This window comes from Hemitrygon akajei, unplaced genomic scaffold, assembly GCF_048418815.1.
Source record: "Hemitrygon akajei unplaced genomic scaffold, sHemAka1.3 Scf000099, whole genome shotgun sequence".
NCBI lineage: Eukaryota > Metazoa > Chordata > Chondrichthyes > Myliobatiformes > Dasyatidae > Hemitrygon > Hemitrygon akajei.
Genome location: NW_027331985.1, coordinates 894386 through 917032, shown reverse-complemented (window position 1 = coordinate 917032; position 22647 = coordinate 894386). Strand labels below are relative to the sequence as shown.

Here is a 22647-nt window from a genome sequence, read left to right as displayed (position 1 = left end):
GCTGTTTTTTTTCTTGACTCTTACCCCACTGTTACCATCTGCAAAGCGCAGCCAATGTTTCCCGATGTATGATCGTATTTCTGAGAGAATGAAGCTTTTTCCAATCCTCTGGGCTTCTCAAAAATTTGTAAACTTCGTTAAGCCTCACTCCAGAAGTTCCGAAATAGCAATCCAGGCTGAATAACATTTCCACACAATTAAAATGGGCTATCGGTTTATTAGTTTTCTGTATTAATTTTGCACTACTTATTTAATTGCATTCTGGTGCTGCCACAGATTCACTTATATGCATTTATCAGAAAATGAAGTTTCTCTCCATAATTTCCAAAGGAAGACTCCAGCTGTCTTATATTTCTGCACAATTAAAATGGAGAAACTGTTTATTTTGTCATGTACCGAAGTTCAGTGAAAGTCTTGTAATCGGTAAAATCCAGGCAGATCAATACATTACTACAGTATATTGAGGTGAAATCGGGTAAATCAATAACAGCGGAACAAATCATTCTGGTTACAGAGAAAGTGCAGTGCAGGTAGATATGTGGTGCACGGTCACATCGATTTAGACTGTGAGGTCAGGAGTCCACTCATCACGCTGTTCGCTTCTAACAGCAGAATGGACACCGTCCTTGAACCTAATGTTATGTTTCTGTTTTATTTTATCTTCGACCCGATGGGAGGGCGAGAAGTGAGAATGTCCAGGTCTGTGGGGATCTTTGATTATGTTGCCTGCCTTAGTGAGGCTGCGGGCAGGACAGACAGAGTCCACGATGGGGAGACTTGATTCTCTGATGTGCACAGCTGTGTCACAGTTCTTTGCTGTCTTCTGCCCAGCAGGTATCTCATCAGCATGTATCTCATTCCTAATGAAGTGTCTCGGCCCAAAACGTTGGCTACTCTTTTCTCACGGATGCTTCCAGCGTTGTGAACGTATTCTTTGATCCACAACATCTGCAGAGTTGTATTTCTGTGTTTTATTTCATCAGCTCAATGGTGACCATAACGTTTCTTCTAACCGTTGCCTTCATTGTAAAGTATTGTCTTCCGCCTTTTACCTCATTGACTTTTCCAGGAATTGCTTTTTCTTGGCTAGAACTACCAGAGGTTTAACTGAATCAACACGAGGCGGGCTAAATAGAGCCATTACAATTTCAGTTTTTCTGTTACAAAATGGCTGCCGTGTTAATCTTTGTCATAATGTCACTCATAGCGGATGGTGTTCAGTTTGTCATTTCCCTTTTCTGTTATCTTTTGGCGAGTTACTTCCTTCATTTCCAAAGTAACAAACGGTCAGAACTGCAAAAGGAGTTGCACAATTTGCACAGAGATAGTGGCCTCATGAGCAAGTGCAACAGAATGACAGTGGGAGGAAAGGATGTTGTGAGCATTGATTGTGTGGACTGTATTACACCAGGGTCGGAATGAACTGACAACTAGCAAATTGATGGTGGTGGCGATGGCGTTTACACAAATCTGTTGAACAGCTTGGGGTGTCCCAAACATTTCTGAACTCAGTCTGCAGTGAGTCTGCAGTGAAGCGATTAGACATTGATTGTGGGGAAATCACCGACTACACCACACAGTGGGACGTCAATCAGATCAAGTATTTTAGAGCTTTGGAAATAGATAACTGTTTTGACAGGGCTCGATGACAAGAAGCGGAGAGTGATGATTAAAGATGGATTTCGCGAATGGAGGCCTGTGACCAGTGGGATGTGAGTGTCAGTATTGAGACCTCTACAATTCATTATTCATGACATTAATTTGAATATGGATGTACATGGCTTTGTCATCGAGTTTGATATTAAATTCAGGAGTCTGCTTGATATTACAGCAGGTTACAGTGAATTTTAAATAAATCTTGGCAGACGGGATGTGGAATGGCAAAAGGTTTTTAACGTGGACAAGTGAGGGATGGGTCATTACGGACAGTCAAACCAGGGTGGGAGTGGTATAGTGAATGGCGGGGCACCAAGTGCTGTGAAACAGAGCGACCTGGGAGTACATGTGTACAGTTCACTGAAAGTATCGAGGGTGGGAGAGAAGGTTTTAACCATGCTGCCCTTCATCAGTTCTGGCACTGAATTTTGTATTTTTTTTAAATTTTGTTTTTGCACGATTTATCTAATTTAAATATATAATATATATCTACTGCAATTCAGGTATTATCGATGTTGCTATTTATTGCATTCTGGTACTGACAAAAAGACAATAAATTTCATGAGATATGTCGGGGGTATTGAACCTGATCATGATATTGCCATGGGAGACCAAACCCATCGGTCACGTGAACCCTTAATCGCGGAGCTGCAGTATCTGTTGGATTGTTTCCGAGACCCCGCCCGCCCCTCTCAAGACGCGAGATCACATTGCGCATGCTCAATCCTGGGCAGGGCGGTGGCTTTCTTTCCGTTCTGTATTGAAGCGGATCGTCGTCGGGAAGCCGAGAGACCGATCACTGCCTACGGGGCAAATGCATCAAGTTTACATCGGTGAGTACTGAGGCCGGTCCCGAGCCGGTACGTCGGATGTCGGACAGTGAGCCCCGTTCACTTCCCCGAACTGGCGGCCTCTCATCCCTTCGCGGAGAGAATCCGGCGGAGTCGGTCCGGATTGTGAGACATTCACACCGTGCCGCCTGAGTTGAGCCGCCGCTCAGATCTTGGTGCCTGGGTTCTAGGAGCGGGATGAGGAGCTGATGCCGGGTCTACACCCGTCCGATGACTTGTACCTGGGGAATTTTACCTCCATCATCTGTTCCGGTCCGGATCCAAACGTCACTTGGATCGATGCCCGGGGTGAATAATTGTTTCATACCATTCCAGAACACGGAAAGCGGCCATTCGGCATGTTGTGTTCTTGCAGACAGAGAAGGTTAAACAGAGTAATTGGACTTTCGGCACACTGATCCACCTCTATGCGTAGTTTAACTGTTAGCCCGTTTAGGCGACAGTGAGATCCAGATCTGTCATATCCTCTCGGATAATTTCTGTTTTCTTTCCTATGCTACGACGTTGAGCAATGCAACTAGTGTTTTCCGATATATGACCGTTTGATGGGAGAATTAACCCTTATTTAATTTATATGGATTTCTAAGAAAATGAAGCTTGCTATTACTCAGGGAAAGACGCCAGTTGTCTAATATTTCCGCACAATTTAAATGGGGAGCCTGTTTATTTTTGTCATGTACCGATGTACAGTGAAAATCTTGTATTCGGGATGATGCATGTAGATCAATACATTACAGCAGTACATTGAGGTGAGACAGGGTAAATCAATAACAGAGTAGAACAAATCATTCCGGTTACGGAGAAAGGGCAGAGCACGTAGATGTGTGGTGCCAGGACACATCGATTTAGACTGTGAGGTTAGGAGTCCATCTCTTCACACTGGGGAACATTCAGTTCGCTTATAACAGCAGAATAGAAACTTCCCTTGAGCCTGGTGGTACGTTTCTGTTTTATTTCGTCTCCGACCCGATGGGAGGGTGAGAAGTGAGAGTATCCAGGGGTGTGGGGATCTTTCTTTAAGTCGCCTGCTTTACTAAGGCAGCGGAAAGTACAGACAGGGTCCATGGAGGGGAGACTTCTTTCTCTAAACTGCTCAGCTGTGTTCCAGTTCTCTGCTGTCTTCAGTCCGGCATGTATCTCATCAGCTCAGTGGTATACATATATGAACAACGTTTCTTCTAACGGCCGTTCTTCATTGTGAAGAATTTTCTTCCGCCTCGTACCTCATTGAGTTTTCCAGGAATTGTTTTTTGTTGGCTAGAACTACCAGAGGTTTAACTGAATCAACACGAGGCGGGGTAAAAAGAGCCATTACAATTTCAGTTTTTCTGTTACAAACTGGCTGTTGTGTTAATCTCTGTCACAATGTCACTCATAGCGGATGATTTTGAGTTTGTTATTTCCTTTTTCAGTTATCTTTTGGCGAGTTACTTCCTCCGTTTCCACGGTAACAACTGGCCAGAACTGCAACAGGAGTTGCACAATTTTATCGCTCTTTGGTCACTGCCTCTGAGCATCCTGTCAGTGGCCTCGGGAGCAAATGCAATAGGGTGATAGTGGGAGGGAAGGAGGCTGTGAGCATTGACTGTGTGGAATGTATTACACCAGGGTCGGAATGAACTGAGAATTAACATATTCATGGTTGTGGCGATGGCATTTTCATCAAACTGCTGAATAGTTTGGGGTGCCACAAACATTTCTGGAATCAGCTTATAGCTGTGTGTTAAATAGAGAGGATATACTACTGTTGTAGGAAACTTAAAGCAAGAAGAAGAAAATGCAGGAAACGCGCAGCAGGTCGACAACACCTTGAACAGCCCGAATTGTGAAACTGGGTCTTCCACCATTTCTCCTTTCACGGATGTAGCTGAGTTCGCAGCATTTTCTGTTGTATAATTTGACATTATGAACATTTTGTTCCTGCTACACTGTGGGAAACATGGCAGTCAACAGTGCAGGGCAAGATCCCACACAGCGATGACATAGGGATCAAATGTGCCTGGTTTAGCTACTGGGGACAGGCTGAAGTGTATCCGCATCCTCTATACATACCGGGGAGCCAGCCTGAGCACCGGCCCCGGCAGAGGGTCATTAGGTTTCAGTTCCACCTCAGTTTATGAATCGGTAATGTCAGGAACACCACGGCAAATCGCCGGCACCAAACACCGCAGGGTTGTGTCTAATTATATTGGGGCGGAGTCTTTGAGAAAATGGAATGGGCTGTTTGGGGCTTCCGTCCACTTGGTATCTATACAGGTGTTTATTGGAAACTTCTTAGTCTTCAGTGAAGCTGAAGATCCGGGAGATTGGACATTGGTTGAGCGGAAATCACCGACTACACCACGTTTTATCTGTCAAGAGGGATCGATGACAGGAAGCAGAGAGTGATGAATGAAGATGGATTGAGCGAATGCAGGCTTGTGACGAGTGGGATGTGAGTGCTAGTATTGAGCCTCTACAATTCATTATTCAGGACATCAACATGAAAATGAATGTGCATGGCATGGTCAGCAAGTTTGATATAAAAGTCGGGAGTCTGCTTGATATTGCAAGAGGTTACAATGAATTTTAAAACATCTTGATCAATTACAGAGATGGGATGTGTAATGGCAATTGGCTTTAAAATTGGATAAGTGACGGATGGTGCATGATGGACAGTTAGACTATGGTGGGACTGAAATAGTGAATGGCAGGGCACCAAATGTTGAGGAAAAGACCAGCCGGGGAGTACAAGTGTACGTTTTCCTGAAAGTGGACGTGCAAGTGTAAAGTTTGACCAAGAATGCTTTAACCATGCTGGCCTTCATCAGTTGTGGCATTGAGTTTTGTGTTATGGGCATCATATTGTAGTTATATAAATTACTGGTGAGGCTACACCGGGTATCATACACAGTTTTGTTCACCCTGTTGTAGGAAAGAGATTAACCAGCTGGAGAGCGTATCGAAGAAACTGGTGAAAATGCTGACTAGACTAGTGGGCCTATGCATAGGAAGAGGTTTGCCAAGCTGGATCATTACTCCACGGAGCAGAAGAGAATGAGGTGACATTGTCGGAGATTATAAAATCAGGAAGTGACATAGATAATGTGGTTGGTCATGATATATTCCCCAGCATTCAAGATAGATGGATAGATAGATAGATAGATAGATAGATAGATAGATAGATAGATAGATAGATAGATAGATAGATAGATAGATAGATAGATAGATCGATAGATAGATAGATAGATACTTTATTCATCCCCATGGGGAAATTCAACATTTTCCCAGTGTCCCATACACTTATTGTAGCAAAGCTAATTACATACAATACTTAACTCAGTATAAATATGATATGCATCTAAAATCACCCTCTCAAAAAAAACATTAATAAATAGCTTTTAAAAAGTTCTTAAATAGTTTATTAAAATACATTGAATGGTAACTTAAGCTCAGTCCTAACCCCGGCACTTTAACATATCTTGCCCCTGGCGGTTGAATTGTAAAGGCGAATGGCATTGGGGAGTAATGATCTCTTCATCCTGTCTGAGGAGCATTGCATCGATAGCAACCTGCCGCTGAAGCTGCTTCTCTGTCTCTGGATGGTGCTATGCAGAGGATGTTCAGGGTTTTCCATGATTGACCGTAGCCTACTCAGCGCCCTTCGCTCTGCTACCGATGTCATACTCTCCAGTTCTGTGCCCACGACAGAGCCCGCCTTCCTTACCATTTTATTAAGACGTGAGGCGTCCCTCTTCTTAATGCTGCCTCCCCAACACGCCACCACAAAGAAGAGGGCGCTCTCCACAACTGACCTATAGAACATCTTCAGCATCTCACTACAAACATTGAATGACGCCAACCTTCTAAAGAAGTGCAGTCGACTCTGTGCCTTCCTGCACAAGGCATCTGTGTTGGCAGTCCAGTCTAGCTTCTCGTCTAACTGCACTCCCAGATACTTGTAGGTCTTAACCTGTTCCACACATTCTCCATTAATGATCACTGGCTCCATATGAGGCCTAGATCTCCTAAAGTCCACCACAATCTCCTTGTCTTGGTGATATTGTGACGCAGGTAGTTTGAGTTGCACCATATCACAAAGTCCTGTATCAGTTTGCAATACTCTTCCTCCTGTCCAAGTTACTTAATGTCATTCCAGTACACAAGTGAAAAGGAGAATAACATACTCTGGATCTGACGCAGGAACAAAAAAAAACACAGAAAGATAAAGAGCACAATTATAAAAACACACAATACAGATGATAGCTTAAAACATTGATCGTATGTCCATGAAATGATGGTAGGCAGAGGAGTATCTGGACATATGGTGACTGACAGGAAATTTTAAAATAGTGGTGATGGGGGTGTGGAGGGGTGAGTTAGTGGGTGGAGTTGTTGATTTGCCTTACCGCTTGAGAAAATAACTATTTCTGAGTCTACTGGCCTGGAGCCGATGCCATGTAGCCTCTTCCCTGATGGGTTTGGGACAAACAGTCCATGAGCAAGAGTGGGTGGGAACCTCCATGCTGTTGCCGGCCTTTTTCCCGCATGCACTACACATAGTCCGTTCTTTTCAGCTTCTTCAGAAAGTCGAGGGGTTGGGGAGCGAGCATTGTGAAATGTGTTCTGGGACCATGAGGGCTTGTATGAGATGTACACGCCCAGGAGTTTTAAACTGCTTCCAGTTTCCACAGCTATGCTGCTGATGTAAAGACGTGTGTGAGTGGTTCAAGTTCTCCTGAAGTTGATAACCATCTCCTTTGTCTCGTTGACATTGAAGAAGAGGCTAGTCCGTAGTCATTTGCTTCTGAAGGTATAGATTTACTGTATACTTTATAATTTATTGTCACCAAACAATTGATACTAGAGCGTACAATCATCACAGTGATATTTGTTTCTGCGTTTCGCGCTCCCTGAAGTACAAATCGAAATAAATATAATAAAAATATAAATTATAAATCATGATTAGAAAATAAACAAATAGAAAAGGGAAAGTAATGTAGTGCGAGTAAGGTCCAGATATTTGGAAGGTACGGCCTAGATCCGGGACAGGTTCTGTTCAGCAGTCTTATCACAGTTGGAAAGAAGTTGTTCCCAAATCTGGCCGTACGAATCTTCATGTCCCTGAACCTTCTCGCAGAGGGAAATGGGATAAATAGTGTGTTTGCTGGATGGGTCTTGTCCTTGATATCCAGGCAGCACTGCTCCGACAGCTTGTGGTGTAAAGTGAGTGTAAGGATGGAAGATTGGTTTGTGTGATGTGCTGGCTATGTTCACGATCTTCTGCAGCTTCTTCCGGTCTTGGACTGGACAACTTCCATACCAGGTTGTGATGCACCCTAAAAGAATGCTTTCTACGGTGCACCTATAAAAATTAGTGAGGGTTTTAGGAAACAGGCCAAATTTCTTCAGCCTTCTCAAGAAGTAAAGGCGCTGGTGGGCCTTTTTGGTAGTGGACTCTGTTTGGTTAGACCAAGTCAGATCATTTGTGATATTCGCCCCGGGGAATTTAAAGCTTTTAAAGTTCCACCTGCGCACCACCGATGTAGATGGGGTTGTGCGGTTTGAAGACACGATGAGGGAAGTGTTGACGATGGCCGTGAAGTCATCAGTGAGCTGGTGTCCACAGTGACGGAGTATTTGGCCTGGGATGTTTTCTGGCCCGGCAGCCTCACAGGGGTTGAATCTCTGCAGAGTCCTTTCATCTGCTGTTGTTAAAAAGTATGGCTGTTCTCCTCGGAGAGGTTAGCTTTCGTGACTTGCTCGAGTTGCGGGCCTCGAAGCATTGATTAGAGCGCCAGGGAGGGGAACGTGACTGATGCAGTCAGAGCTATTTGTCGTAACGTAGTCTGCAATGCCTTTGATGCCCAGTCAAATATACCAATGATTTTTCCCCAGGGTTGGGGCGTCCGAAACCAAAGGGCACAGATACAATGGAGCGGAGAGACCAGAGACACTGGAGAGGTAATCTCAACACACAAATGTAGTGAGTACCTGGAACGAGCTGTTCAGTGTTTGCATCGTTGGTTATTTACCTGGGGATCAGTATTCTCACCATATTTGGAAATTTCCATTCACTTTCAGCTGTCTGTGACAACTGGAAATTAAAGAAACACTCAAGTTGTTGGAGACCTGAATTCAAATCAGAAAGAAGTTTGAAGCCATTTCGACACAGGTTGCCGGAGCTGAAGCATGAACTTTGTTTCTCTCTCCGTAGGTATTCTTTATCTGTTGAGTGTTTTTTGTATTTGCAGTTTAACCTATTTATACCATCATAGTTTGTATACCTCTAGCAGGGGTATCCTTTGTATACCTTTGGCAGGTGTTCGCAGTCTGGGACCCACGGCCGCCACGGTTAATGGTAGGGGTCTGTGGCATAAAAAGGTTTGGGAACCTCTGATAGCATCACAATCTCTTGTGCTTCACGGAATCAATTTTAACTTGTTCAATCTACCCCTGTAACTCAGTTCCTTAAATGCCAGCAACATCCGTGTCTGCCAGGGCTCCTGCCGTCGCTACACTAGCCTGCCAAGAGCTATTTGATGTAAGCTGGTCCATCTCTAACACGTCCTTGCCCTTTCCTGATCTCTCCATCTCTAGAGCCAGGTTGTCAACCAACATCCTTTATAATCTTACTGATTTCCATGATAATCTCGACCATACCTCTTCCCAGCCTATCACTTGTAAAATGCTCTACCCTTTTCTCAGTTTCATTGCTCCCCCTGCATCTGTTCCTAGGATGTGGCTGTCCTCCCTCCGCAATTGATGCAGTCCTCACTCACATTTACCATACGTCCGTGCTCACCCCATCTTCCTCCCACCGTAATAGTGATGGAGTTCCTCTTGTCCTTACCTACCACCCCTTCAGCCTCTGCAACTTCCACCAATTCCAAAGAGATCTTACATCTAAACATATTTTTATCTTCCTCGCCCACCCCACCTTCTTCTTTCAACAGGGATCACTCCCTCCATAATTCCCTTCTTCATTTATCCCTCCTCACTAATCTCCCTCCAGCCATTTATCCCTGCAAGCGGCCTAAGTGCTACACCTACCCGTACACCTCCTCCCTCACCCCCATTCAGACACTAATTAGTCCTTCCAGGTGAGGCAACACTTCATCTGCAAATACTACAGTTGCAGGAAATTTAAAGTAAGGAGTAGAAAATACTGGAAACGCTCGCAGATCGGCAGCATCTTGGACAGTCTCGGTTCTGGAACTGGGTCTTCCACCATTCCTCCTTTCACAGATGTAGTCTGATATACCGTGTTCCCAGCACTTTTCCACTTTATAATTTTACATTTTGTTCCTGCTACACTGCAGGAAACATGACAGCTAGCTGTGCTGGGCAAGATCCCACACAAAAGGAAGATTGTGAACAAATATGCTCGGTTTAGCTGCTGGGGTCAGGCTGAAGTGTATCCGCATCCTCTATACAGACCGGGGAACCAGCCTGAGCACCAGCTTCGGCAGAGGGTCATTAGGTTCCAATTCCACCTTAGTCACGGCAAATTGCCGGCACCAAAGTGTCTTTGTATGGGTGATGATATTGGGCCGGTGACTCTGAGGATATGGAACTGGCAGTATACGGGCTACAGTCCAGGTTGGTAATTCTGCAGCTGGGATCGGAATTTTCTCTGTCTGCAGTGAAGCTGAAATCCCGGGATGTTGGGCATTGGTTTCGGGGAAATCACCGTCTACACTGTCCAATAGGATATCATATCTGTCAAGTATTTTGGAGATTAGTTAAGAATGAACTAGGGCGTATTGCATCTTTTTTTGAGAAAGATAGACCGGCATGGATTAGAATAGAACTAGATAAAATAGGAGAAAATACACCAGAAGATTTTATATATAAATGGGAATCTAAATGGATACGGGAAAAGAAAGAATCTCCTATATTAAAACATTTGATTGAATTATGGAATAAGATAAATGTTGATGATGAGACAAAGAAATCTTTATTAGCAAAGAGATCTTTAATTCAAAATAGACTTATTCCTTTTACAATGGATAATCAACTTTTATATAATTGGTTTCAAAAAGGGATTAGATATATAGGAGATTGTTTTGAAGGAGGTATATTAATGTCATTTGATCAATTAAAGAATAAATATAAAGTATCAAACAACACTCTTCTTTGTTACTTCCAATTAAGGGTTTATTTAAGAGAAAAATTAGGTCAAACAATTTTATTGCCGAAAGCTAATGAAATAGAAACTTTAATTCAAAAAGGAAAAACTAAAAAAATTATTTCTTGAATGTATAGCTTGATTCAAAAACAGGCATTTAAACAAGGAGTCCATAAGTTAAGACAAAAATGGGAAAGTGACTTGAATATTAAAATTGAAGAAACAACTTGGTCAAGACTATGTCTTGATAGTGTGACAAATGCAATAAATGTCCGGTTAAGATTAGTGCAATATAACTTTTTACATCAATTATATATTACACCACAAAAAATAAATAAATTAAACCCAAATTTATCTGATCAGTGTTTCTGATGTAACCATGAAATCGGTACTTTTTTACATTCTACTTGGTTTTGTTTTAAAATTCAACCTTTTTGGACAAATTTAAGAGTTTTATTGGAACAAATTATTGGAACACAGCTTCCACATAATCCAATATTATTTTTATTAGTCTACACTGCCCAATAGGTCATCATATCTGTCAAGTATTTAGGAGATTATTTAAGAGTTAACTAGGGCGTTAGGTAAAGTTGGGCAGTGATGTTTTTCATCTGAACTTTGGTAAAGTCTGTAACAAGATCCCGCATGACAGCTGATCGGGATGGTTCGGTGACTTGGGATTCACGGGGAGCTGGCGAGGTGGATTCACACCGGGCTCGAGAACAAGAAGCAGAGGGAGATGATTGAAGATGGTTTTAGCGAATGGCGATCTGTGACGAGTGGGATGTGTGCGTCAGTGTCGAGGCCTCTGTAATTCATTATTCATGCCATTCTGTATGCCATTTGCCCCTACAATTAAACGAAGTGTCTCTGGACCCCAGGTTGGGAACACCCGCTAGAGATATAGAAATCTATAATGGTACAAATAGGGTGAATGCAGGTAGGCATTTTCCCCTCAGGTTGGGTAAGATCATGGATTTAGGGGAAACAATGGCACATTTAAGGGGAATGTGAGGGGGAACTACGTCCTTAAGCTGTTTTCTCTGTATGACATATCATTGTTGTTACTGAAGAGCCCCACCACACTGTGACATCAGCGAATGTTTTCAATGTGGTTATTGGGTGTTTGGCCATGCAGACGTGTGTGAGCACAGTGTACAACAATGGGCTCAGCACGCAGCTGATTTCAGGATAATGGGAAAGGACGAGCGGTGGTGCAACCTGACTGTCGGCGGTCTGTTAGCTAGGAAGCCCAACATCCAGTTGCACAGTGGTTTAATTAGATGGCTGAGAAGTAATTTGTTCACCAGTGTCTGTGGGACAGTAGTGTTACATGCCGAACTGAAATTCAGAAACAGCATTCTGACACAAGTGTCCCTGTTTTCTATGTGTGTCAGGCCAAGGGGAATGACAGATGCTATGGCATCTGCCCTGGAGTGAATCGATAGGTAGGTTTATTGGTGAGCGCCCAGTGAGCAAAGATTGGAGTTTTTGATACGTGCCCTTATCAGCCGATCTGAGCACGCAACACTGATTGGCGTTAGGTCCACCGGGCAGTCGTCTTTTTGTTCTGAATGTGTAGAGTTCTCTGGTACAGGGATAAATGTGGCTGATTTGAAGCAGGTGGGAACAGCAGCCTGGATAAGTGATGTGTTGGCGATGGCCGTGAAGAAATCAATGCGCTGATGTGCACACTGTATGCGAGCTCAGCCTGGATGTTTTCTGGCCCAGCACCTCTGCAGAGGTCTTATTCCGTCAGCTGTTACAGACATTGACTGATCAGCTCTCGGGGGGTAGTTTTCGTGACTGGCTTGTGTTGTGCCTCGGAGCAGTGCTTAGAGCGCCAGGGAGGGAAGCGTTGCTGGAACAGTAAAGGCTATTTTTTTCCCTCACGTAATCTGTAAAGCCCTTGATGCCCAGCCACATACACTAGGCTTCGTTTCCCAGGGTTGGGGAGTCCGATCGAAGGAATATGAGAGGTAATCTCAATACACAGAGCTAGTGAGTACCTGGAATGAGCTGTTCAGTGTTTGCATCATTGGTTATCTACGTCCGGTTCAGTATCCTCACCGTGTTTGGAAAGTCCCGCTCACTGTAGCCTGTCTGTGAGCAGCTGAAAATTAAAGAAACACACAGGATACTGGAGACCTGAGATCAAATTAGAAATTGTTCAAAGCCATTCTGAAACAAGGTGTTAGACCGGAGAAATTATCTTTCGTCAGATTATCTGTTGAGTTTTTTTTTATTTCATTTGAGGCTTTTTTGCACATTGCCTTGGAATGATTCAAGTCTCTTGGGAAACGGAGTTGTGTGGAACTGGGAAATTGAATTGAAAAATATAAGATGGAATTTAATGCAGATAACGGTGGGGTGTTGCATTTTGGCGGGACAAATGAGGATATGACTAACTCATTGACTGGCAGGGCGTCTGCGATGTGGGACAAACCAAATTGACATGGGAATGCAGATCCATAATTACTTTAATGTAGCAGTAGGGTCAGATAGTCTCTTAAAGAGATCCCAGGTTGGAGACCACTGCTGGAGATATATAAAAGTATTGTGGTATAAATAGTGTGAATGCAGGTAGGCGTTTGCCCCTCAGGTGGGATGAGGTCATGGATTTAGGGCAAATGTGAGATATTTAAGGGGAATTTGAGGGTGAACTGATTCACTCTGAGGGCGGTGCGAATGCTGAAACAGCTGTCAGCCGAATGAGAGATGAAGGTTCAATTGTCGTATGTAAGAGATGTTTGGGTAGGTACATGGGTGAAAGTAGTCTAGAAGGCTATGTTCTGGGTGCAGGTGGATGGTACCGGACCGAACATAGCACGGACTGGATGGGCTAATAGACCTGTGTCTGTGCACTAAGGGCTCTATGAATCTAAATTAAAACTTGAACACATAATCGACATTTGTTGCAGAGGGGCCGTATCCAACAATGTATTTTTATTTTGGACCTGCGTCTGCACTGCTGGAAGTTCTGCAGAGCTGGAACTACCAGGAGTTTGTCTGAATGCACATCGACAGGGTAAATACAAACGCTGGAATTTTAGTTTCACCGTTACAAAATGGCTGAATGTTCGTCTTTGCCATAATGAAATTCAGAACATGTCACGTTGAGTGTGTTATTTCCTTTTTCGGTTACCTTTGCCAGCCACTTCCTCCGTCGCCAGGGCAACAGCTCAACAGAGCTGCAGGGAGAGTTGATCATGTATATCTCTCTCTGGTACTGACTCTCGGCGGAGAGAGAGTGGCCTCAGCAGCCGGTGTTGACACGAAGATGCTTTGAGCATTCACTGTGTGGGATGGATCTTGTCTGTGCTGGAATGAAGAAACAACTAATGGTTGTAGGGGTTGCATTTATGCACTTCTGTTCAGTGTGTCAAACATCTTGTAGACAGTCAGTGCTTCGTGCATCAAAAGAACAAATAAAATCTCCTGTACTCAGTTTACAGTGCTATATTTTCAAACATTTTGTTCTTATTACACGATGGGCAAAGTGGCTGCTAATTTACCTGGGTTAGATCACTCTCACCAATAAAATAATGAACGAATGTGCTCAATGTAACTGTGGAGACAAGTTGAAATGTATCAGCACCCTCTTCGTGACCCAGTGTCCATGTTTCCCGGCTGAAGCCCGTCCAGACAAAGGATCATCAGTCTCCAATTCTGTCATGGGTTGGTGTGGGAGTGTAAGTTTTTGAACGGGGATTAGCTGAGACACTGCCGCATATTACCGGCAGCAAAGAGCCCTGGGAGAGCTGGTGCTTGCGATACAATCTTGGGATGGGAGCTCCAGGAATATGTAACTGGCAGTGTTTGGACTTCGGACTAAGTCGGTTCTTTTACAGATGCGGCTGGATCTTTCCGCAACGGAGCAGACGTCTCCGGGGGCTGGATATTGGTAGCGTGAATCTCTCAGTGTGAGATATGGAAAAGATGTGCGAGGCTCTCGGTGAGGGCTGTGACCCTCTGAGGTTGGATCCTGGGATACCTCACTTGTTTTGACCCAGATAAAATAAACCGGGGATCAAGTTGTCTTGGGTTTATGAGATGTTGAGCGAGTATTCCTGTTCTGTGCTCAGATGTTTGGTTCTGAAGTTGCTTTGGAAGCAAAGATAGATAGATAGATAGATAGATAGATAGATAGATAGATACTTTATTCATCCCCATGGGGAAATTCAACTTTTTTTCCAATGTCCCATACACTTGCTGTAGCAAAACTAATTACATACAATACTTAACTCAGTAAAAAAAAATATGATATGCATCTAAATCACCTAAATCATCTAAATCTAAATGAGTTCCCATTCCATCCCTCACAGGGAGAGGCTGTGAATAAATACGCTGTTTTGTGTTTGCACCAGTCGAAATAGACCGGGATTTCAGAAATCAATAGACATTTGGAAATTCCCCCTCACTCTCACCTGTCTATCTGCCAGTGGGAGTCAAACAGAAACTCAAGACGCTGAAGATAGAACAGAACATGGAACAGTACATCACAGGAACAGGCCCTTCGGCCACAATGGTGTGCCAAACCAGCAGAAAAGTAAATCAACCTGCCCCCAAAACTAATGACTTCTAACTACACAATGTCCATATCCTCTCAATATTCCTCAGACCCATGTGCCTATCTAAACGTCTCTTAAAAGCCTCCAATGTATTTGCTTCCACCGCCATAACAGACAGCGCATTCCAGGCATCCACACCTCTCTGAGTAAAACAACTTACCCTCACATTTCCTTTGCAACTACTCCCACACACTTTCATCGCATGTCCTCTGGCATTAAGACATTTCTAAACAGCGAAAAGATAGTCCCTGTCTACTCTGTCAATGTCTTTCATAAACTTATAAACCTCTATAGATCTTCCCTCAGTCCCCACCGCTCCATGGAGAGCACCCCAAGATTTTCCACTAAAAACTGGATGAATCCATTCTGACGAAAGGTTAGGAAACTGAATCGCTAACTTTTTTTCCTCTCCCCACAGCAATTCCTTACCTGCTGAGCGTTTCTAGTGATTCCAGTTTCTCTTTATTACATTCACCCCGGAACATTTTAATTCCTCTGTGAATGGACCAGTGCACCTGCTCTCGTTTTGTGAGGGTTGATAGAAGAGTAAAGAAACCAGATTTTTCCCAGTACATTATCCTTGTACCAAATGTCCTGTTTTCCCCGGAAATGTATTCAGTAAAGTTGCTGCTAACAAAGTTCTCAAAATAAGCTGAGGAATCATAAACTTTATGCGTGTGGAGCAGTGATGGCCCTGGGCCTGTGTTCAGTGCAGTTCACAGGGATAGTGTTCGGGTGGGGAAAGATAGAGCGGGAGTGATTATTTATACCAACTGAATAACAACAAGTCTGGATGCAGTGAGAATAGAGAGGGTGTATTGATTAGCCGGAGAGTCTGGGATCTGAGAGTGCTGCCTCAGAAATAAAGAAGCTTCACTTAAAAACTGAGCTGAGAGAAATTTCTTCAGCCAAAGGTTGGGGGGAATGTGAAATTTGATGTCACAGAGGGTGGTGGAGGCTATCCTTGGGTATATTCACATTCTGGGTTGCTGAATAGGTTGAGTGTTATAGCAGGGAAGCAAGAATAAGGTGTTGAAAAAAAATCCTTCATGAATGATTAAGGAGCAGACTAGAATGACCGAATCATCTAATCCTACTCCAATATATTTTGACTTGCATCTTATACCATGAATGAACGATGACTTCTTTGTATCCCATCACAAACAAGAGAAAATCTTCAGACGCTGGAAATCCAAGCAACACACACAACATGCTGGAGGAACTCAGCAGGCCGGGCAGCATCTATGGAAGAGAGTAGAGTCGACATATAGATGTTGCCTGGTCTGATTAGTTCCTCCAGCATTTTGTGTGTGTTCTTTTGCATCCCATGTCATGCCTTGTAAAGTGTGAGGGACAGTTACAGATTTCTTCACTCGGATCATGATATATGCGTTCAATATTTAAATTTCAGTTTAATGCTTTGTTCTCATTTGTATTAGTAACATTCTCTATTCGCTGTGGTTAAAGTTAGACCTGCGGTGAGAGGTTTATTGGAAGAAAAGCCAACGACTGGAAGCAAACCACAACTGAAGATGAGGGAACAGCAACAATTGAACCAGCCCGAGGACTGAGAGCATCAACTGGAGAGAAACCTTCATTGTTTCCATTGATTCAGCCATGAGAAAGTTTGGTGAGTCTCATTTACTCTAACACTGGTCCTTTAGACATTACATACCTGTACAAAGGAAGGTAGGAAATAGCTGGAGCGGAACAGTATAAATGTAGAAGTGCCTGTAACGCCAGTTGCAATCACTCCAGGTCTGCAAATGTGCTGTCAGCATCAGCTCCGTGAAGCCACGCACATTCCTCATATTGTTTGCTCATTTAAACTCGTCACTCCTGATGTTTCCTTGCTTGTCTGTGTTACGTCACAATAATTTCAAAATGCGTTGAGAATTTCCTCCCAATATAAGACGCCGCAACTGCTTCCTGCTGTAGTGATTGCAGAAATGAGGAATTACCATGAACTACAGCAACATGTCATTGACTCCTCTGTCTATTGCAAGCTGCAATGATATACTTGCCCCCGAGTGTATCGTCGTGCAAGCCTCTGCTAAGCGCAAAACCTCTTGAAGCCAAATGTCCCGGCACCCCATTACATTCAGTCCTAACATGCCAATGCCAACCAATAATGTACATTTACGTAGCCTGGCGTCATCAGGTATCTTCCTACCAATAAATTGTCAGACCTGTGAATCTGTGATTAAGCAGTAACAGGTTTCGCAATGTTCCTCTTTGACTCTGTACCAAAGGCATGGGTTATATCTGTACTTGAGATGGAACGGATGTTTTTGCAGCCAGGACTGCTACAGCTGCCGGGGTCGGTTTAAACTCAGTCATTTCGGGATGGGAAGCAGCGCGTTGGGTCAGATGATGAAGGAGATGATATTAAGTTAGATGCAATGCTCAGAGGGACTGTGGGAGGTTTGGCTGTGGACAGGGCATCATGTAGTGAAAAGCAGCAACAGTTCCACCCCCACCTCCGTCACTCCCTGACTCACCATCCTACTTTTCTTGCTGGTGCTAATCGAGGGAGTTACGAACTCTTTGTACTCACTGGCCAGTGAAATTAAAGCCTTTGATTCCATTCAAAGCCCAGTTTCTTTAAAAAGAGTGGGGTTGAATTGTTTTCGAAATGAACATGGGGGAATGCGTAACGGAAGTTTAAATCAGAACAGTAACAATTTCGGAGGGCAGAGTGGTCCACTTATGCATTTGTTGTGTTGATTAGAAAAGTTCTGACAGTTTAATTAGTGTTAGTCAATACAACTTCTGCATATTAGTTATATTGTGGAACTGAGAAGAAACATTACCTTGATTAAGTATATAAGAAAAACTACATCGATTAACTACATACATGGAGATTTGTGTGCTAATGTTATACCCCAGAGGGTTACGGATCGACCATGACTCAGTCGGTGATCTGGCCAGCGCGGTACGGGACTGAGGGACGCGCTCCCCGTTCCCTGTTACTGACTGGACAGTCTCCCCATCTGCCGCACGCACCAGCTCACCGCCCAGCCCACTGCCCACGCGAGCACTCTCGCGGAGCTTCGTCACCATCGCAATCCCGGGCTGACGTTGAGACGATTTGATCATACTGTGCGTGCCCGGTATCTGTCGTGAAGTGACGTGAATTTCATTTATCTCTCATTGGTGACAGCAAATAACAATTTAGCATATCACCCAATGGGGATGTGGGCTTCGTCATTTAGGAGTTCCCTCCGTAGATCCCGCCATGTGTTTCCTAGCCCGACTCCCGGAAAAGATCCAACAAGCCCGTTTCTTCAATGTCACTCTTACTCCACAAGGAGTTGGCGGAGGTGTAAGGGTGACGGATTGAAGTGGGAAAATGGGTGTTTATATCCTCTGACGTAGCGAGGACGAATAAGGCTTCAAATCAAGTCAAATCTCTTTTATTGTTATTTCGACCATAAGTGCTGGTACAGTACACAGTAAAAATGAGACAACATTTTTCAGGACCATGGTGTTACATGACACAGTACAAAAGTTAGACTGAACTACGTTAAAAAACAACACAGAGAAAGCTACACTAGACTACAGACCTGCACAGGGCTGCGTAAAGTGCACAAATGCAGTACAGGCATTACAATAAATAATAAACAGGACAATAGGGCAAGGTGTCAGTCCAGGCTCTGGGTATTGAGGAGTCTGATAGCTTGGGGGAAGAAACTGTTGCATAGTCTGGTCGTGACAGCCCGAATGCTTCGGAGCATTTTCCCAGACGGCAGGAGGGCGAAGAGATTGTATGAGGGTGCATGGGGTCTTTCATAATGCTGTTTCCTTTGAGGATGCAGCGTGTAGTGTAAATGTCCGTGATGGCGGGAAGAGAGACCCCGATTATCTTCTCAGCTAACCTCACTATGCGCTGCATGGTCTTGCGATCCGAGATGGTGCAATTATCCGAACCAGGCAGTGATACAGCTGCTCAGGATGCTCTCAATACAACCCCTGTAGAATGTTGTGAGGGTGGGGGGTGGGAGATGGACTTTCCTCAGCCTTCGTAGAAAGTAGAGACGCTGCTGGGCTTTCTTTGCCTTGGAGCTGGTGTTGAGGGACCAGGTCAGATTCTCCATCAGGTGAACACCAAGAAATTTGGTGCTCTTTACGATCTCTACCGAGGAGCCGTCGATATTCAGCGGGGAGTGGTTGCTCCGTGCCCTCCTGAGGTCAACGACCATCTCTTTTGTTTTATTCACATTAAGAGACAGGTTGTTGGCTCTGCACCAGTCCGTTAGCCGCTGCACCTCCTCTCTGTAAGCTGACTTGTCGTTCTTGCTGATGAGACCCACCACTGTCGTGTCATCGGCGAACTTGATGATGTGGTTCGAGCTGTGTGTTACAGCACAGTCATGGGTCAGCAGAGTGAACAGCAGTAGACTGAGCACACAGCCCTGGGGAGCCCCTGTGCTCTGTGTGATGGTGTTGGAGATGCTGCTCCCGATCTGGACTGACTGAGGTCTCCCAGTCAGGAAGTCTAGTATCCAGTTGCAGAGGGAGGTGTTTAGGCCCAGTAGGCTCAGCTTTCCAATCAGTTTCTGAAGGATGATTGTGTTTAATGCTGAACTGAAGTCTATGAACAGCATCCGAACGTATATCTTTTTTGTCCAGGTGGGTTAGGGCCAGGTGGAGTGTGGTGGCAATGGCGTCGTCTGTTGAGCGGTTGGGACGGTACGCAAACTACAGGGGACCAGTGAGGGGGGCAGCAGGGACTTGATATGCCTCATGAGGAGCCTCTCGAAACACTTCATGATGATGGATGTAAGTGCAACGGGACGGTAGTCACTTAGGCAGGACACTGATGACTTCTTCGGCTTGGGGACGATGATGGCGGCCTTGAAGCACTTTGGAAATCAGGGAAATGTTGAAGATGTCAGTGAGAACATCTGCTAGCTGGTCTGCACATCCTCTAAGCACCCTACCAGGGATGTTGTCTGGTCCAGCAGCCTTCCGTGGATTGACCCTTCACAGGTTTCCTCTCAAGTCGGCCACGGTGTGACACAGCACCACACATTTGTAGGAGGGGTGGACTTCCTCGCCTCCTCGTCATTTTCAGCCTCAAACCGGGCGTAGAAGTTATTTAGCGCAGCCGGGCGGGAGGCATCACCTGCATAGTCAGGTGATGTTGTCTTGTAATTGGTGATGTCCTGGATGCCCTTCCACATGCGCCGCGTGTCGCCGCTGTCCTGGAAGTAACTGTGGATTAGCTGGGCATGTGCACGCTTTGCCTCTCTGATGGCTCGGGACAGTTTGACCCTTGCTGTTGTTAATGCTGCCTTGTCGCCTGATCTGAAGGCGGAGTCGCGGGACCTCAGCAGCGCACTCACCTCTGTGGTCATCCATGGCTTCTGGTTGGCACGTATAGTGATGGTCTTGGGCAGAGTAACATCGTCAATGCACTTGCTGATGTAGCTGGTCACTGATGCTGTGTACTCCTCTAAGTTGGTAGAGTCTCCATCGGTTGCAGCCTCCCTGAACATCAGTCAGTGTTCTCAGAGCAGTCTTGAAGAGCAGAGATGGCTCCTGCTGGCCAGGTTTTCACCTGCTTCTGAACTGGTCTGGAGCGCCTGACGAGCGGTCTGTATGCTGGGATTAGCATAACAGAGATGTGGTCTGAGTAACCGAGGTGGGGTCGGGGCTGTGTCCGGTAAGCGTCGGGGATGTTTGTGTAAACCAAGCCCAACACTTTCTCCCCCCTTATTGCAACGTCCACATACTGATAGAATTTGGGATACATTGACTTAAGGTTCGCGTGGTTGAAATCACGGGCGACAATAAACAGACTATCAGGGTGTGCGTTCTGCAGATCGCTGATAACCCCGACCATTTCACAAGTGCCTCCTTAGCATTAGCGCTGGAGGGAAATGTAGACACCGAATATAAGGATGGAGGTGAATTCCCGTGGCAAATAAAATGGTCTGCATCTAACAGCCACAAACTGCACTAACGATGAGCAATGTCTGGAAACCAGCACAGAGTTCTTACACCATTTCGTGTTGATGCCGCCACCGCGAGTCTTACCGGAGAGAGCTGCACCCCTGTCCGCACGAAACAAGGCGAGTCCGTCTGGCTGAATGACTGCATCCGAAATTCCATCAGTGAGCCATATCTCTGTGAAGACACATGTACAGCAACTCTGTATTCCCGCCGAGGATTTAGTATTCAGTATATTATTAGGAGACACGGGTAAAGTGTTGACCTGCGAGTGCAGTGTGGGGGGAGATTTTGAGAGCAAGTCACGATTACTATATGACACAATGGGCTGGAGCGACACAGTGGCTGCCTTTTGTTTGAGGAATCTCGGTTTAAACAACGGAGTGAACAGACCCACCTTGGGCCTGCAGGCTGTCCCAGTGGGTGTTGTGGGGACAGACCCTTGGAGCATGGTTGCTCCTTGTCTGCATTAGGGACAAAATGCAACATTTACAAGTCTGATATTGACTGAATGAAAACATCTATATTTATCATGTATTCTGTTTATGATACAATCATTGTCCACTTTATGTTCAAGTTTAATAACCCCGGCACATGCCTGATGTCACGTGTGGGATCCCGACACCGGGATCTGACGTCACTCTGCGCCCCCACATGCCTGATGTCACGTGTGGGATCCCCCTTACCGGGATCTGAAGTCACGTGTGCAATTCCTTACGTCACACTGCTGTTGAGACTGTCGAGCTTTACCGGCTAAGGTGACAATTACCTGACCCACCCACCCCACCCCACAGTCAACAGAGGAGTGTAGACATATTTATCACTGGTTACGCCGAATAGCGGAGGCAGAGCAGCTGAGAGGGCGTTACCTCCGCTGCTTTCATCTCCGCCACCCGCATCGAACTCCCCGTCAAGGCGGAATAAACCTCAAGTAAATGTCCTGCTTTTTGATTTATTTCCACATCCCTCCGAGGGAAGTTGGGGCGTTTGTGAAGCGACTCCTGCGGCCGGAGTCTGATGTATTGCTGGGAGGTAGGAGGAGACCATTCGGTTCATCTGCTTGATGCCGGCCCCCTGGGGAGGGATCTCGGCGGAAGGGCGAGGCTGAGGGATTTTACTGTGAGGATAAAGATGGTGAGAGAGAGGGTGGACAGAGTTTGAGAGGATGTTTATTCCAGTGGGGGATCAAGGAGCCGGATGGGGGAAGGAGCCCATTCACAGTGGGGAAGGGTCATGAGGGGCTCATCTATGGAAACGTCTGAGCCCAGAGTGGTGTCGAGCAGAGATATTCACCACTTTGCGGGTCAAACACTGGCAGACTGTTGAGCTGTTGAGCTGCAAGTGGGACCAATGCCTGTATCCCATCACCTCAATGATATATATCCACCATCTTTTTCAACCTCTGTCCAGCCCGTATCCTACCACCTCAATGATCTATATCAAATGTCTTGTTCAATATCAGTCCAGCCTGTATCACTCCAATGATTATACCAACAATCTCTGT

General features: G+C 45.1%; 1 protein-coding gene across 1 annotated transcript in view; it reads left to right on the top strand.

Annotated features, from left to right (window-relative positions):
• The first annotated feature begins 1509 nt into the window (after positions 1–1509).
• LOC140723067 (NACHT, LRR and PYD domains-containing protein 3-like) overlaps positions 1510–22647 on the top strand; it is a 54535-nt gene continuing 33397 nt past the window's right edge. The window contains exons 1-2 of the mRNA XM_073037690.1: positions 1510–1712; positions 16656–16818. The gene's annotated coding sequence lies outside the window, so the exon portion shown is untranslated. The remainder of the gene's footprint in view (positions 1713–16655; positions 16819–22647) is intronic.